Here is an 18,994-nt window from a genome sequence, read left to right as displayed (position 1 = left end):
TCCTGTTTCTGCCAGGTATTTACCTTACAGTGGGGCATGATATTTAACCCCTCTGTTTCCTCTTAGGTTTATTGTAAGAACTGGATGCGATAATGTATGTAAAATGTTCAATAAATAGTGGTTTTAAAAAGACAGCCTCTGCTTTTGAGTAGCTCAGTCTGAAGTATGACATGTACATAAACAACTAAAATGTACTTTGATATTTGCTACAACAGAGGGTGTACCACCGAGTAATTTGAGAATACAGATAAAGGAGTGGCTACTTCTGTCTAGAGTGGGGCTAGAAGGGGATGTCACCAACGAAGCATCAAAGAGCAGGGGACCCTGAAGCATAAGTACAGAGGAGCAACGAGAGACATTCAGAGAATTCACTCTGCATTCACCACGTCCTTGGAAGGTGAGGAAGCCCTCCAGGCAGCAGCAGAAGAGTTCATCCCCTCAGGTAGGATGCTGACCATTTCCAGCTTCACACCTCACTGCGTGGCCCTGATACCACTTCTCATTCCCACAAGCACACACAGAGGGGTCTCACTCACCTGAGGCAGCAGTTTGGAACAAGGCTAGGGAAAAACCAGGAGATGAATCATAGAAGAAGCAGGGAGGAACTACTGGATAAGCCTAGAGTTAAAAAAAAAATAGTTACAATATATAATACACACAGAGTACATAGGACTTAGTAAGCATTCTATTAAGAGAAAACATTTCCAGTCACCAAAATATTGGAGTGGCTGTTTCTTATAACATGTAATAACAGTAATCTATAGTCACAAAGTAGTAAGTTTATCACTAATGAAGCAATGACCTAGTATGGAGATGGCAAATAGGAGGGACCATTGTCCCCTCTCCATCCCAGCGCAGATATTATTAATCAACCTTGGCGTGCCTTCTCATTGAACCTGGGCACAACCTTAGAATCTTGGCTCTCACTGTCATGCCTGAACTTGTAGCTCTGTGGAGAACATGCTAAAAACAAAAGACTGTAAAGAACATGATCTTCTGCCTACAGAAAGTTCAGAGTTGCAGTCTCATTCAACTAATTAAGAGAGTCATGCAAATCCAAAGTTCAGCTTGACTCCAGACATTCACTGTAAAAATGGGGCTGAAACACTATGTTGGATATTGTGGATTGGCTCAACATTAAGGCCAGCTCCCTTCTAGAATGTAGAAGCTGGAAAGCTAAGAAATGCCATCTGGTCCCTTTAAATTTACGGTCCAAGATTTTGATTCAGAAACATTCTCCTGGAGAGAAAGGCAGGGTTCTGTGGACATTTTCCTGGCCGGGTCTGTGACGGATGCAGCATTGTCCTGCGGACAGCAGCAGGGATAGGGCCTCCTGCTCCAGACACTCTGGCCCAAGCGGAGGGAGACGGTAGTATCTCACCGTGATGCTCAGGTCTGGAATGAGATTTAGGGAGTCATCAAAGTTCAACCTAGGAACTGTTTTCTACATCTTCCTTCTCCACAATGATTCTACAAACATCTTAAGAGCCAAACATCTTTCTGCTTAAAGGGGCTAGACTTTGTTGCCTACAGCTGAACTCTGTGACTGATAAAGGTATGAAAAAAACCTAGCTTCAACAAAATTTGCTGGAAGAAAAATATTTAGTAAAAATAGTTCTAACAGCATGAAAGGTTTAAAGCTCATTTTCTTGTAGCTTCAGCTTAATAGCTCTGTGAAAATGAATTCAAAATCTGTATTTCCACTTCCATCCTCTAATCCGGTCTGCCTTCTCTTATCTCAGATTGCTTCTTGGACTTCCACACTTGGATTTTCTGCCAGCACCAGGAAGTCATACATCAATAACTTCATTTTTCTTCTTCTCTTTCATTACCCTGGTCACCTGAACTCCAAATTTCAGCCTAATCACACATCTCCCTTTCTCCCTTACCAAATCCTGAAAATTCTTCTGCATATTCTCTCTTTCCCATCTCTCTTTCACTACCACTATCATCAGTCTAGTTCAGGTCTTTTCCAGCTCTTGCTTGCACTAGTGTGTTATTCTATCTGGTTTTCTTGCTGTCAGTATCTCCCCAACCCCCTTAGTCCCTCAAATTTACCCTAGCTATAGTAACCCAATTAATATTAAAAATCATTCTCGTCTTGACACTTCCTGCTGAAACATTTCCAGACTTCCAATACTTTGAAAATAAAATTTAAATAACTTAAGTTAGCACTCAAGGCTTCCACAGTCTGCCTGCCAACTATCTACCCAAGATTATTTCCCACTACTTCTCTCATTAAATCAACAGCCAACCACAGCTAACCTGGCCTATTTACTTCATTTTCTTATTGACATACTATTTTGAAAAGCAGTGCCTTGTACCCCATTTTCCCTTCTTGCAGTGCCCTTACTCTCTCCTGCATTTAATGTAATGTTGAATGAAAACTCAAAATTCCCCCTTCATTGAAAGGGAAAAAAGGGGGAGGTGGGGAGGATGCAGACTCCAAAAGCTATCAGAATAACAAATAGAAGAAAATTTACTAAATTGGTAACATAACATTTTAGGTTATTTTTATCGTTTTAGTCAATTGACTATCCAACATAAACTTTATTTAAATTCTGGAAGAGCTGTGACCTGGTGTTAGTCTTGTGGTTCTCCGGGACTGAAAATACTATTCAAATGGGCTGAAGCCATCAGAGTATACACATTGAATGAGAAATAGTACGGCTGACTTACAGGAATGACTTTTTGGTGAATGTAATTGTCAGTAAGATCAGACAAGAACTTGATTAACTTTAGCCAAGTGAAACAGCCAGGCAGATGCCTGGCTAGCTGAAATGCTCCATCACCACCATACATTTTCTCTGGGACAATTTTAGGATCTGCAGCAGGGATGCATTGTTCATTACATCCATCTCACCAGATGGACTCAACTGTACTTGTAGGATAAGGAAATGCTTTTCTTTTCCTTCATTCTCTTTCCTATTCTTCAGCATGCTTGCATGGGCAGGTAAAAGGATTCCCTTTCAGATACATAGCTTCTTGACACACATCATCATCTCTACTCTCTTCCTCCTGCCACTGCCCTTTTCCAATGGGAGCTTTGGCGTAGTACACTGAGTGATGCATCTGAATTCATACGGATGATTATGGTCTTAGGCTCATTTTGTTCACCTTGTTTGCTATCTATACCCATATTACACAAGAGATGGATGTCTAAGGCTTCAAGGGTTATTTCTGGTGCCCTGCCAATTGTCACTTGTCAAAACCTGAGTAGCTCGCACAATATTCTTTCTGTGTCAACCAACACTTCCCCAGAGGGCTGGGTGTTTCTCTTCATCTTCTCTCCATTTCCTCCAGATTTAGTTCAAAGAACTCTAGACCAGGCAAATGCACTCTTCTCTATTCTAGCAAGATGTGCCCTACCCCCAGCCAAAAGTCTACCATCTTATTATTCGCAACCATGAATGAGAGACCTAAATCCCATTCTCTGATCCCATCTTGGTAACTAGTCCTTACCTGTTAAATTTTTATCACTCATCTAAAGTCACAGAACTTGATTAGGAAAAGTGAATGACAATTTTCCTGTGCCTAAGATCCATCAGTTTCTTTTACTAGAAACTTCTTGACCAAATATGCTTCCAAACTCATTCCTTTTCCAACAAATGGGCTCAAACAAGTCTCTTTAGACTTTCTACACCAACTGTTTTACTGTGGAAAGACAAACCACATCAAATCTGCATATTGGCACCTACAGGGAATCAAAACGCCTGTTTTTCATTCTGAAGGTTAATTTTCACCTAACAATACTTAAGGCCCTCCTTGATGAATCATAATTCTCCCCAGGTTAGTATTCCACTATTTGTCTCATATTCTTTTCCTTTTTTTTTTTTTTCTCTCATCTAGTTCACATTCGTCTGCTCTCCTTTCTCACGAGCCAGGTATTGATTCACCATTATTCTCAGGAGAAGGCATGCTACTTCTCCAGACAGTCCAGATTGTATTACACTTCTCAGTATGAAGAGGCTCACATTTGTTCTGTTTACCTCTCCTTGGGGTAGATTTTTTTATCTTCTTCCTCTTGTCACTTTCCTTTACTTCTTATTCTCCTGACTCAGGTCTCAATTCTCTTCCATCTCATTGGAATTCTGTGTTGCACTGTTTTCTCATTTTCTCAGTTCTCTACAAGAACTGTGCATCCAACTTTTTTTCATTCCCCAAGTCCTTCCACACTCTGGTCAAGCCCAATGGCATGGAGTTCATACAGATATGTGGTTCTTTCCTCTGATGAGAATATAAATAGCACATTCGCTAGTTACCCTTAGCACATTACCCTTAGTTCCATTCCTAGGAGCCAAGTAGTTGTAAGAAGTTCTGGGATTGGAACCTGAAATGGAATCCTCATTCATTGTGACTCCTCTCTATGAACGCTTTGGTTGACAAAATGTGTAATCATACATCTCCCTACCAAAGAAGCTGAGAACGGCTCTGGAAATTTCCCATTACACTACATTCATCTACTCAGCCACATTCAAAGCTCAGGAGTGGCTGTTTTGGAGACCTTTAGAAATGTGAAACACTCCCCTCTCCCATCTTGTAGATAGAATGGTAAAAGTTCAGATTCCATCATTCATCAGGCCTAGCCAGGTAACCCCTGTTGTGAGATCTCAGGGCATTCTGTATGTTTCCTTCATAACGCTCTTCTCAGTTATCATCAGTTATTTGAGTGATTAATTGCTTAACGTCTGAGTTCTTAACATTGACACCTACCATCACTCTCCAATTTGCTACTTGTTACCCAAAATATGGATCCCAGGCAACAGGTATCACGGTCATCACACTGACTCTTCTGCAGTCTATGGAGATCTAACAAATCAACAAGCAGCAAAGCAAACAGGAATGACAGTGCACTTGTAGGCATGTGCTCTGAATGCAGATGGGTGACAGTTCGCAGGCACTGCAGAAAGCAAATGAAGGAGCTTCTGCCTGGGCTGCAGAGTTGCTGCTAGAGATTATAAACATTCTCGATCATGCCAGAACCTCCTGGGCAACAGAGTCACAAGAGATAGCTCAGTGGAAAAGGCTGCTTAGCTTCAACTCTAATAGCCTGCAAGGCAATTAGCCCCAGGCTGTGGCCTCCAGGGCATGATTTTGGTCACCTTGCAACAGGCGTGCTTTCCTCTAGTGGTCCAGAGTAACCTCACACCTGCTCTGCCAGCCATGCTCTCCCATCCCCCAGGGAGAATAAAATTTCTTCTCTCCTGCCCCAAACGATAACACATTAAACAATTTTTGTCCTGTCTGTTCAATAATTTTTTGTTCTTATGTCATGTAAATCAGAAGTAGAATGAACTGCCCAAGGACAAAAGAGAACTGAATTCTAATCTTAACCTTTGCCTTGGGCAAGTCACATTTCTGTTTCTTTAGCTGTTAAATAAGGAAGCCATATGCTTCAAGGTTTAGTTTGGTTTTATTTTTTACCTAGGGTAGACCCTCTAGGACAGAGCATTTCAACTAGGGGTCAAAACTTATCAGTGGACCATAAAATCAATTTTGGTAATAAAATGGACTTTATCAGAGCACACTGAACAGAGTAAGAGTTTTATTTATTAAACTTTTGTTCTGTCTACATGTGCATCTATGATTTGGATATTGAACATATCTCTTACTGTGGATAGAAGTAAAAAGAATTTTTTTTAACTGCTCTACAACTATAGAGAGACAGAAATTAGATTAGTAGTTGCCTAGGGCTGGGTGTAGGAATGGGGAGTGACTTTTTAGGGTGATGGAAAGGTTCTAAAATTAGGTTGTGGTAGTGGCTGTGTTACCAAACACAAGTTTTCATGCCTGACACACAGTGAGGTCAAACAAGCCAAAACGTAGGAGTTCGAAGCAGAGAAAGATTTATTGCAGGGCCAAGCAAGGAGAATGCGTGGCTGGTGCTCAAAGCCTCGAACTCCCTAATGGTTTTCTGTGAGGAATTTTTATAGGTAAAATTCGGTGTGAGATCTGCAGGGTGTGTGACTGCCTTCTGATTCACTGGTGGTGAGGTAACAGGGCGGTGTTTCAGGACTCCTGTGCTCAGCCTGAAGTTAACATCTTCCACCTGGGTGGGGGCCTCAGTTTCCATGGAATAATTCAAAGATGCATTGTTATGTATATTCTTTGAGAAGGAACCAAGATAAAAGTGACGTTGGTTGGATTCTTGTGTACAGGCCATGAACCAACTGTCAGCCAACTACACTTACTGGGTTGTGAGTTCTTTAATGGCAAAAATCTTTTCTGAGTTATCTAATAATATTAAAAATAGGGCTTAATTAAAAGTTAAATATTTAGTGTTTGTTAAATTGCACAGTGCTTGCTAATAAACTAAGGTCTGAATGTAACCTAAGTGTCCATCAAGAGGGAACTGTTTAAATAAATTGCTACTTTGAAACTATTATAATAGTGAAGTATGTTTACATGTGCTGTTACAAAATAATCTCCAGAACATACTATTAAGTGAAAAAAGCAATGTGTAGAATATCTCCAATCATGTAAAAACTAAATAGGGAGATTTTATATATAATTCAGTATTTTTGGAAGGCTACATGAGACTAGGGAAAAGTCATGCTTCTAGGGGATAGGACTAAGTGTAATAGGTGGATAGAGAATCACTTTTTACTGTATAACTTTTTATCCTTTTTGGATCTTTTAATTTAAATAATCATTAATTTTTTCATTAAAAATGTTTTAAGAATAGTATTACAGGAAACAATTCAGTATTCAACCCTTTCACACACCTTATTACATTTAATGTAAACACAACTCTTCTTACGGATGAAGAAACTGAGGCTTAGAGAGTGTAACTCTGACATCATACCGATTAATAGTAAACAGCCTAATAGTAAACTTGACCCAAGTCCTTGGGCTCCACAGCCACTGACGCATTCTTCACAGTTCCTACAGACTAAGTGCAGAGGGATATAAGACCATGGTACATCCTCACATTGTTCTGTCCATTTAATTCTGTGCTCAAGCATGTTGCTTTTACTACAGATGTCAGGTTCAGCTTAAAATTACTACACAATATTTTCCACAAGCCTTCTTCTCCTCCTAGCCCATCTAACTCTTTCCTGTAGGGCCCTAGTTCTTCCTTTACCCAGCTCTTATCTCTGGCTATAACAATAGGGGTGCATCTCTGTACTGACTCCAGCTTCCAGTTTATACGTTACTTCTATTCCCCAGCTAGAACAAGATCCTGGACTCCTGATCTGCCATCGCAGCTCTCCCATGCTACGTTCATTGCTCCTCTCCAGTAATTCATTTTGCCTTTTTTGGCTGACCTCTAACTTCCACCTATTTCCATTTCTTTTTCTAACTACTACATTGTCTCCCCCTTATTCTATACAACTTCCCATACTCCAACCCACTCGTAAACCCCCAAAGTAATTGACCTCTGCTAAGAGTTCTTAATCCTCCATTGAGCTTGGCTATTTTGATACATTTTACCCCAATACACCAAGTTATTTTAAGACTTATGTATACTATCTATTCTGTGATTTTACTGCACTCTTTATTAGCAACTAAACTGTACTTTTCTGACATTAAAATAATAGCTAACATATCTCAAAAATACTTTTTTAAAAACTAACAACCATAACTTCATTTTAAGCAGTATGCACAGTGGTTAGCAGCATGGCTCTGAAATTAGTTAAATCTGGATTTGAATCCTAGTTTTATCAATTAATAACTGTATAGAAATTGACACATTGCAATTGACTGTAATTCAGTAAAAAAATAAATTAGTAACTGTGCTTGGAAAATTTTGTTAATCACTCCATTTTCCCACTTGGAAAATGAGGATAGTCGTACTTCCTTTATAGGTTTTCTGCAGGGATTGTGTGAGATAAAGCAAGTAAAATGCTTGAGAAATTAGTGAGTTCAATGTAAGCTCTACATAATGCCTATCCTTTGTCCTCATATCTCCATCAGATTTCTATCATCTCTCAAAACACAATACCTGTCATCTTCGTGAAGTCCAAGAAAATTAATTTCAGCATGCCACTTACATTCAGAATTTCATATGAAAAATACCAAATGGATATCCCCTGGCATAGAATATTTTTATGCCATACCCTTTTGGCAGCAAGCTAAGAAAAATTCCCCCTAAATCGTAAATCTCCAGGTTCTAATCTCAAAGAATTGACCCTTTTTTTTTTTTTTTGGTAAATAATGAACATCCTTTTGTAGTGCATTAAAATTCACCAAAAAAGCTACCTGGTGTTAATTTACATTAATTATAGTGGTGATTGCTTATGGCTATGCCAGAGAATATATTCCAGGCTGAAGTTCTATTTTTAGACAACTGCTCTGAGGATCACCAGACACCTGTCCTATTTAGCAGCTGGAATATTTAAGCATCATAGTGCTTTTAAAATAGCAGACAGGCCAACCACAAAGACAATTTTAAACAATGGAGTTTTAGTATTGAAGATCATGATTTGAATTCTTTCAATGCTATCTAAAAAGTATATTAAGATCTAAGATATGATCCAAATGAAATCAGATGGAGAAAAAAGTGGATTTGCCTGAAGACAAAAAGAAAAATGTCTTGCCCACTTCTTCACTTCTTCTTTTATGTGTGTGTATATATATATATATATATTTTTTTTTTTTAACTAAAATAGTCAGTTTACAATGTTGTGTCAATTTCTGGTGTGCAGCATAATGCTTCGGTCATACATAAACATACATATATTCCTTTTCATATTTTTTTCACTGTAAGTTACTACAAGATATTTAATATAGTTCCCTGTGCTATACAGTATGGACTTGTTGTTTATCTATTTTATATATATTAGTTAGTATCTCAAACTCCCAATTTTGAAAAAAATTTCGAATTTTGAAAGGAAAAATTTGAATAACCTTAGTATGCCAAGGTGTTGTTTGAGCTGGAAAAAATATTCAGAGGTTTAACTTTAATCCCCTTGTTTTTTCAGAACAGGAAACTGAGGCTCAAAGGGATGGTCCCAGTGTGGATTCTAAAGACTGTCCAAAGAATTATGAGATTCAACACTTATGTCTCACCCAGCCCTAGAGTAAGTGAGCATAGTAACCCATTTTTATTTGATAGAGACTGGGTTACAAGTAGGTATGTAACCCAGCATCAGTCAAACAGATATAAGGGAAATTTTCTATGGGGGATGATTTCTGAAAGGAATTTATCCATAATAAAAGGAAAAATGCCGAGGACTATATCTTCTTCTGGTTGTGAATGCAATAGTTGGGAGATGCAATTCCTGGAGCTACATAGTCATACTGAAACCTTGTATGACAAACATTAGAATAAAAATTCAACCCACAGAGGACAGCAGAAAGGAAAGATGCAAAGAATATTGGCCACTGATAGTACTGTTGGACAGCTGCTCCCAAGTCAAGATACTTATCTTTAGACTCCTTATCATCTGAGATCATTAAATAGCTTTAATATTGAAATATTGATAATTTGATAATCAAATACTATATGACTTACAATCAAATGCATTCCTGCCTTTCACAAGACCGAAAAAAACAAATCTGGGGAAATTTACTCATTTATACTAGACTATGAACCCCCAGGAAGCAGGGAATATGGGTTGTCTTTGAAACCACAGAAACCAGCAGAGTCTAGAAAAAGAGTAGTCCTCAGAATGTTTGTTGTTGTGGGATTACAAATGGCATAGCCACTTTGGAAAATAGTTTGGTAGTTTTTTATAAAGTTAAGCATAAGTTTGCCATATGACCCAGCATTTTCACTCCTAAGAATCTATCCAGGAAAGTGAAAACATATATTCACACAAAGATTTGTACACAAATGTTCATAGCAGTGTTACTCACAATAGCCCATAACTGGAAACAACCCATATGTTCTTCAGCTGGTGAATGATTAAACAAAATGGTATATCCATATATGGAATAGTATTCAGCAATAAAAAGGAGCAAAATACTGATATATGCTACAGTGTAGATAAGCCTCAAAAACATTTTTCTCAGTGAAAGGAGTCAGACACAAAGAACTATGCAGTATATGATTCAGCTTGCATAAAGTGTCCAGAAGAGGTGAATTTATAAAGACAAAATTGACTAGTGATTACCTGGGGCTGGAAATAGGAATAAGGATTGACTCCAAATAAGCACAAAGGAATTTTTTCTTGGAGGAGTAGGTGACTGAAATGCTTTAAAACTGAATTGTGCACTCTCTCCCATCATACCCAAAAACAGACTCAAAGTGGCTTAAAGACTTAAACTTAAGACAGGACACCATAAACCTCCTAGAAGAAAACATAGGTAAAACATCTCTGACATAAATCATAGCAATGTTTCCCTAGGTCAGTCAACCAAGGTAATAGAAATAAAAGCAACAACAAACAAATGGGACCTAATTAATCTTATAAACTTTTGTACAGCAAAGGAAAGCACAAATGAAATGAAAAGACAACCTATGGACCAGGAGAAAATATTTACAAATGATGCAACTGACAAGAGTTTAATTTCCAGAGTATACAAACAGTTCATACTACTCAATAACAAAAAACAAACAACCCAGTTAAAAAATGGGTAGAACACCTAAACAGACATTTCTCCAATGAAGAAATACAGATGGCCAATAGGCACATGAAAAGATGCTCAATATTGCTAATTATCAGAGAAATTAAATTCAAAACTACAATGAAGTATCACTTCACACCAATCAGAATGGCCATCATTCAAAAGTCCACAAATGATAAATGCTGGAGACGGTGTGAAGAAAAGGGACCCCTCCTATACTGTTGGTAGGACTGTAATTTGGTGCAGCCACTATGGAAAACAGTATGGAGATTCCTTAAAAAACTAAAAATACAGTTAACAATATGGTCCAGCAATCCCACTCCTGGGCATATATCCGTAGAAACCTCTAATTTGAAAAGATACATGCACTCCAGTGTTCAAAGCAGCACTATTTACAACTGCCAACACATGGAAACAACCTAAATGCCCATCGACAGATGACTAGATAAAGAAGATGTGATATATATATATATATATATATATATATATATATATATAATGAAATACTGTTCAGCCATAAAAAACAATGAGATAATGCTATCTGCAGCAACATGGATGGACCTAGAGATTATCATATTAAGTGAAGTTATTCAAAGAAATACAAATATCACATGATATCACATATGTGAAATCTAAAAAAAAATGACACAAATGAACGTATTTATGAAACAGAAAGAGACTCACAGATGTAGAAAACAAATTTATGGTTACCAAAAGGGAAAGGGTGGGGAGGGATAAATTGGGAGTCTGAGATTAGCTTACGTACAGAATAGATAAATAATAAAGTCCTACCATATAGCACAGGTAACTGTATTCAATAGCTTGTAATAACATATAATAGAAAAGAATATGAAAAAGTATATATGTATAATTGAATCACTATGCTGTACACCAGAAAATAACACTGTAAATCAACTATAGTTCAATAAAATTTTCAAAAATTTTTACATAAATTACTTAAAAAAATACTGGATGTGGCAAGGGTTACACAAGTCTATAAATTTATTAAAAATCATTGACCTGTACACTTTCAATGGGAAAAATTCATGGTGAGTAAATTATACCCCAATAAGATGCTAAAAATAAAAATGTTTTGCACTGTGAAATAAAACAAACATTTTGTTGAGTTACTGAAATATTTAAAATCACTCAGTCAAGGATTTGATGCAGACAACTGTCTATCTAATAGTGCACCAGAAGTCATAAAGATGCAAAAATGTTGCCTTCCAGTGCGTTAAGAGACACTGTTCCGCCTGAAAATTCTAACAGTTCAGTCCAAAGTGAATGAAGCAGATAAAAGAGAACTAGAAGTTCAAAGCAAGAAATAATCATTGAGAGTTGTATTTTAAGGAAGATATTCTGAAGACGCAGAACTTCAACCCGGCTCAGAAGAAAAAGAATTATTTAGGAAGAACAGAAAGCCGTTTACTGTATTCTGGCAGCAGTAAAACAAATTATGGAAGGGAAAACATACTGTGTTTAAGTGCTATGTTGGGTGTTTCAGTTTGTGTTCAGATAGGGCTATCTACAGTTATTTGTCTTAATATTCAATTTATTTTAATTTAATTTTTTAAGCCTTTGAGATCAATAGCCAAATTGTCCATTTAAAATAATCTAATAATTGTCATATAAATGAGAAAAACTATTTTCATATATTCTTTATATATGAAAATTCATATATACTCTGTCAAACAGATTAAATCACACGAGAAGTTCTGTTTACTTAGTTAATTACATCTTATCCTACATTTTAAATTATGCATTTAAAAGACTTGATTTTTGGTAAGCATTTCAAATGCCTGAGCAGACACAATTACAACCCCAACAGGAAAGATCTTCCTCAGCTCCTACATAACTCTTAAAGATCTAATAAATTATATCTACAAAAAAATGCAAATTACAATTGTCCCATCATACTTAAATATTGCACAACTGATTTTAAAAATATTCAAAGTATTTTACATATTTTCCACATAAATAGTGTTAAATCAAATACATATTTCAAATGGAAGTCACATGTGTAATCTCTCAAGTAACAAATACACACATTTTTCTAATGATTGTATAAAATGTTCCTATATAAAAGCATAAAGTACCATGGGCTTGATTTATTTCATTGTATTTATATTTTATTTTTAAAAGCTTTCTGAATAGCAAGACATTTACTTACTTAGTGGAGATTTATCACCTCAGGTAGAATGAAGTGATTAAATTAAAGTTCTAGGACTTTGATACAGTTACATAGAGTTCAGAAATTTAAGACTAGGAAGTGGGACTTGAGATCTGCATAACCATGATTTTGCTGAAACCACAAATGGAATACCTTTTTCATATAAACTGTGTTAACAAGCCCAAGCTATTTATCAAGTCAACTTTAACCCCCAAACTGGCATAGCTAGAATTCTGTACCCTCATCCTGCTTGCAATTAACTTCCTTCATGCTTTGATTTGATTCCCTTAATCTCTTTACTGCATCCTGAAAAGCTGCAAACTTTTCTGTTCTTTTAGTCCCGATTGGATCTTGCATGCCTCTCATACTTGTTTCTGGCTCTAGACATAACCTATAATCTTTTTAATGACACAACTGGATTTGCAGGGGATCTGGCCCACAGTGTCCTGTATCCTTTAACAGAGATCTCTTACCAAGGAACAGGTGCTAAAGAAGAAGATCTGTAAGATTGTGAAACTGAGGCCCAGGTCATGGAAAGTTCAAGATGGAAGGGAATCTACAGTGTTGGAAAGGTCAGAGAGGAAATCAGGCAGAGAGCCAGCTCAAGGGGTCCAGGGAAGACTTACCTGGGAGAAATGATATTAGCTGCCTAAAAGAGGAGGGGTAGAGAAGACAGCAGCTATGAGAAGGTGCTCCTAAAGGAGAAATGGCTCTATTCAAAGTCTCTGGAAAAATTCATGACAGAAAATCTAGGGTGGTGCCATGCCCACATGTGGAAACTAGGTGGTGAGGAAGAAGATGTGCAAGGTTACAGAGATCTAAAGATTTACGACAAGCCTAAAGTTGACTAATGATGTAAATGTAAACACTTATCTAAAAAGCATTAGGGTTGACGGCAAAGGTAAAGTGAAGGCTCCAGACATCTAGTAGAGAGAACCCCCTGGCAAAATGTCCCTGTTCAACTAACATTCTGTACAGTCCAAGGATAAAGCAACCAGCCAGCTGCCCCTTTGCTTCAAGTGATATCTGAAACATCAAAAATTCCAAGTGATAGCAAAAACTGAGAAAGTACAGTCGCTTTTAGAGCTGGTAGTGATAAGGGAATTTGACCTGTGGCAACTTTAAAAATAGTTTTGTTGAAAATAAAGTTGAGGGAAAGTGACACAAATAATAACCATGTTGTGTTCTTTTGCCGCATTTACTAATCTCATCCATATTTAAAGTTATATTCCAAAGTTGGTCTGCATCGTCTTCCATTTGCAAATGTTTCTGAATTAGGTGGCCTGTGTTTCAAACAAAAAACTAAAATGCAAGGGACTAGGACTTCCCATAGAAACTTCTAATTTCCCATAGAATTCCTAGCAGGATAGAAGAGGAAAAATTACAGACAGTCAGCTTGCTTCCCTAATTGCTGTATGGCTTCATCATCCCATCCTTAACTCCGGCGTATTTGTGAGAAATTTACTGGGAACAAGTAAAGACAAATTTAACCTGATCTTTGTCAGAAATTCAACTACATTTCTGGTGCAAATTTTAGTTCCAAGTAGAGTTGCCAGATTTCTCAAATACAACTATGGAATACTCAGTTAAATCTGAAATACAGAAAAACAACTGGGTTTTTTTTTTTTGGTATGTCATAAAATATTACATAGGACATAGTTATACTAAAAAACTATCCATTGTTTATTTAAAATTCAAATTTGAGTGTCTGAATTTCATTTGGTAACACTAGTTCTAAAGTGAGTAGTTTAGTGACTTGAAATCAAAGGACCACAAACCAGGAGGATTTGACAAATACCACTAAAAAGGACAATAACCTAATTCCAAACCTCTAATCTCCCTACCCTTCACTCCTGTTCCTGTAATATAGTTAAATTTTAGTCTGTATTCTTATGCAGCCAATCAGAGACTCAAGTGGAAAGCAGTTTGGCTCTAACAGAAAATCAGTCCTTTCATCAGTTAGAAGATGGAATTCTAGATTAAAATTCCTCATTTATTTACATCAATATTTTTAGCTAATAAAACAATCAGTTTGTACATAGTTGCTACAAACTACTAAATCAGCTAAAACTTAGCCTGTTTAATAACTGATTTACAGGTTATATAAATGAAACTAAGTAACAGTAGATTAGTGACTTCACATTGTTAACTGAAATTAAAAGACAAAATACACAATTCATCGTGTGTCGGTAATAAAAAAAAATCCTCATTATATGTAGTGTCAAATGCATGAGAGTAAATGAAATTCCTGAAGAAGGGAGTGAAGAGAAGACAGAATGTCCGTTGCTATCAGCACAGACAGAGAGATGAGGAAGAAAAAGGGGTTAGCAAATGCATGCCTATCAAGGTATGGAAGGCAGAATAATGAACCCTCTCCTCCAAATACGTCCACGCCCTAATCCCCAGAACCTGTGATTCGCTTACATGGCAAAAGGGACTTTGCAGATGTGCCTAAATTTAAGGATCTTTAAATGGGAAAATATCCTGGATTATCTGATGGACTCAGACTCGTTACCTGAATTTTTAAAAGGAGAGAAACTTTCCTTGCTGCACAGAACCAGAGAGATGGCAGCACGAGAACTCACTGTAGCTGCTTGCTTTGAAAATGGTGGAAGAGGCCACGAGCTAAGGAATGTGGATACTAGAAAGGAACTTGAGCCTAGAGCTAGAAAAAGCGAGGAAATAGACTCTCCTTTAGAGTTGCCAGAGAGAAACTTAGCACTGCCAAGTTTATTTTAGCTCGGTGAGACCTCAGTGTCTGGCTTAATAAAAAAAAACATAAATTTATGTTGTTTTAAACATTTGTGGTAATTTGTTAAGACAGCTATAATAGAAAACTAACACATAAGGCTTAACTATTTCCCATTAAAGCACTTAGAGAATTTGAGATTAGGCAGTCTCCCAGGGGTGGTCCCAGTGTATGAAACTCTGTAAGAAAATAAAAGGATTTTATCTTGATACCTCGATATGAATTTGCATGCTATCTCCCCCCATAACCACTCCTCCTCCTCTAATTTACAGAGTTCCCAGAAGCTGTAGAAATGCTAACCACCTCACCTTTTTGCATTAGAATCTACCCACCTGACCATGGTGACACATATATCATTTTTAAGTCACAAAATAAATTTTAAAAAGAAGGGGATTCCAACTAGTATTTAAGCTCTCAAAGCAGAAAATAATTCAAAATTTTGTTATCCCCAAGGAAGTCTTGTACTCTGTTAAACAATTTTAAAGGATGTTTTAAAGAAAAAATTTGGATGTAGGTGCAAATAATGTCATTTAATATGTGACTAATAGAGTGATTCTCAGCTGTTAATTTTTTTTAGAAAATACTAATGTTTTATTGTAGAACTTGTGTGTTACAAAGGACTTTACAGATAAAATCATTTATTTGTCAAGTAAATGCATTTTTACCCATTTTCATGTGACATAAAAACAAAAATATGCTCTAACAAAATGAAGACAGAATTCTTAATTGGACGACAGTAGCATGAATAATTCAATAGAAGCATGGGATTTTAATACAGACACACTGATGCACTTATAAAGCTAGGAAAACCTTCTCTGTTGTCTGTAAAATTTCTCAGTTAAATTGAAGAAAACCCACTTAGCAAAAGAATGAATGGTTAGCACTTTAATCCCAGATAATGAATTGGTTAAAGAATTTGGTGGTAAGTTATTAAGTAATTTGCATTCACTAGCAGAACACAGCAGTACTGTAGCAAAAATCTATCTGACTTAAAATTAAATTTGATGCATTTGCAAACAAAGGGTGATCATGCAGCTTAAAAGCAAGTCTAGGAATGAGCAGGTTAACACTATACCTTTTTCAATATTTTAGATTCTTTTCTTTTGGATGGACTCAGCAATTTTTTTAACATTTTTTTATTGATTTATAATCATTTTACAATGTTGTGTCAAATTCCATTGTAGAGCACAATTTTTTAGTTATACATGAACATATATATATTCATTGTCACATTTTTTTCTCTGTGAGCTACCATAAGATCTTGTATTTTTTCCCTGTGCTATACAGTATAATCTTGTTTATTTATTCTACAATTTTGAAATCCCAGTCTATCCCTTCCCACCCTCTGCCCCCTTGGCAACCACAAGTTTGTATTCTATGTCTATGAGTCTATTTCTGTTTTGTATTTATGCTTTGTTCATGTTTTTTTTTTTAGATTCCACATATAAGCGATCTCATATGGTATTTTTCTTTCTCTTTCTGGCTTACTTCACTTAGAATGACATTCTCTAGGAGCATCCATGTTGCTGCAAATGGCGTTATGTTGTCAGTTTTTATGGCTGAATAGTATTCCACTATATAAATATACCACCTCTTCTTTATTCTGTCATCTGTTGATGGACATTTAGGCTGTTTCCATGTCTTGGCTATTGTAAATAGTGCTGCTATGAACATTGGGGTGCAGGTGTCATCCTGAAGTTGGGTTCCTTCTGGATAGATGCCCAGGAGCGGGATCCCTGGGTCATACAGTAAGGCTATTCTTAGTCTTTTGAGGAATCTCCATACTGTTTTCCATAGTGGCTGCACCAAACTGCATTCCTACCAGCAGTGTAGGAGGGTTCCCCTTTCTCCACAGCCGCTCCAGCATTTGTCATTTGTGGACTTCTGAATGATGGCCATTCTGACTGGTGTGAGGTGGTACCTCATTGTAGTTTTGATTTGCATTTCTCTGATAATTAGTGATATTGAGCATTTTTTTATGTGCCTATTGATCATTTGTATTTCTTCCTTGGAGAATTGCTTGTTTAGGTCTTCTGCCCATTTTTGGATTGGGTTGTTTGTTTTTTTCTTATTAAGTCATATGAGCTGCTTATATATTCTGGAGATCAAGCCTTTGTCGGTTTCATTTGCAAAAATTTTCTCCCATTCCATAGGTTGTCATTTTGTCTTACTTATGATTTCCTTTGCTATGCAGAAGCTTGTAAGTTTCATTAGGTTCCATTTGTTTATTCTTGCTTTTATTTCTATTGCTTGAGTAGACTGTTCTAGGAGAACATTTTTGAGATGTATGTCAGATAATGTTTTGCCTATGTTTTCTTCTAGGAGGTTTATTGTATCTTGTCTTATGTTTAAGTCTTTGATCCATTTTGAGTTGATTTTTGTGTATGGTGTAACGGAGTGTTCTAGCTTCATTGTTTTACATGCTGCTGTCCAGTTTTCCCAACACCATTTGCTGAAGAGACTGTCTTTATTCCATTGTATATTCTTGCCTCCTTTGTCGAAGATGAGTTGACCGAAAGTTTGTGGGTTCATTTCTGGGCTCTCTATTCTGTTCCATTGGTCTATATGTCTGTTTTTGTACCAATACCATGCTGTCTTGATGACTGTAGCTCTATAGTATTGTCTGAAGTCTGGGAGAGTTATTCCTCCAGCCTGTTTCTTTCTGTTCAGTAATGCTTTGGCAATTCTAGGTCTTTGATGGTTCCATATAAATTTTATTATGATTTGTTCTAGTTCTGTGAAATATGTCCCAGGTAATTTGACAAGGATTGCTTCAAATCTGTAGATTGCCTTGGGCAGTGTGACCATTTTAACAATATTGATTCTTCCAATCCAAGAGCATGGGATATCTTTCCATTTTTTAAAGTCTTCTTTAATTTCCTTCATCAATGGTTTATAGTTTTCTGTGTATAATTCTTTCACCTCCTTGGTTAGATTTATTCCCAGATATTTTATTACCTTGGGTGCTATTTTAAAGGGGATTGTTTCTTTACTTTCTTTTTCTGTTGATTTATCGTTAGTGTAAAGAAATGCAACTGATTTTTGAATGTTAATTTTGTAACCTGCTACCTTGCTGAATTCTTCAATCAGCTCTAGTAGCTTTTGTGTGGACCTTTTAGGGTTTTCTATATATAGTAACATGTCATCAGCATATAATGACACTTTTACCTCTTCTTTTCCAATTCGGATCCCTTTTATTTCTTTCTCTTGAGAGACTGCTGTGGCTAGGACTTCCAAGACTATGTTGAATAGCAATGTTTTTTAAGAAAAGCTCCCCAAAACTTGACTTCTCTACAGCCTCCTCTCCAAGGAGAGATGATTACATCATGACAATGTTTCTAACTATGAATGAATGTCCTACACAAAATATGATATTTACCAATGGAAATTATACACTTTTCAAGTATGTCTGGGAATTATATAAACAAAAACTGCTAGTCAGTGTTGGTTCAGAAAAGCATGATTTTGAATAATGTTTTGTCTACACATTTGGGTTTTCTGCTTACCTAACTTTCCTTTCTTGTCTTCATTTCTCCACAGTACAAAGATTTTAGTTTATTCTA

The 18,994-nt window shown here is 36.6% G+C and overlaps 1 long non-coding RNA gene across 1 annotated transcript in view; it reads right to left on the bottom strand.

The window, feature by feature from the left end:
- Positions 1-18,994, bottom strand: part of LOC140694095 (uncharacterized) — a 49,002-nt gene that overhangs the window by 13,442 nt on the left and 16,566 nt on the right. Inside the window, exon 2 of the long non-coding RNA XR_012069849.1 lies at positions 537-618. This is a non-coding gene — a long non-coding RNA (uncharacterized lncRNA). The remainder of the gene's footprint in view (positions 1-536; positions 619-18,994) is intronic.

Source organism: Vicugna pacos, chromosome 3 (assembly GCF_048564905.1).
Source record: "Vicugna pacos chromosome 3, VicPac4, whole genome shotgun sequence".
In the NCBI taxonomy this organism is placed as follows: domain Eukaryota; kingdom Metazoa; phylum Chordata; class Mammalia; order Artiodactyla; family Camelidae; genus Vicugna; species Vicugna pacos.
The sequence above is the reverse complement of the archived record's forward strand: the minus strand, read 5'-3'. Positions and strand labels throughout refer to the sequence as shown.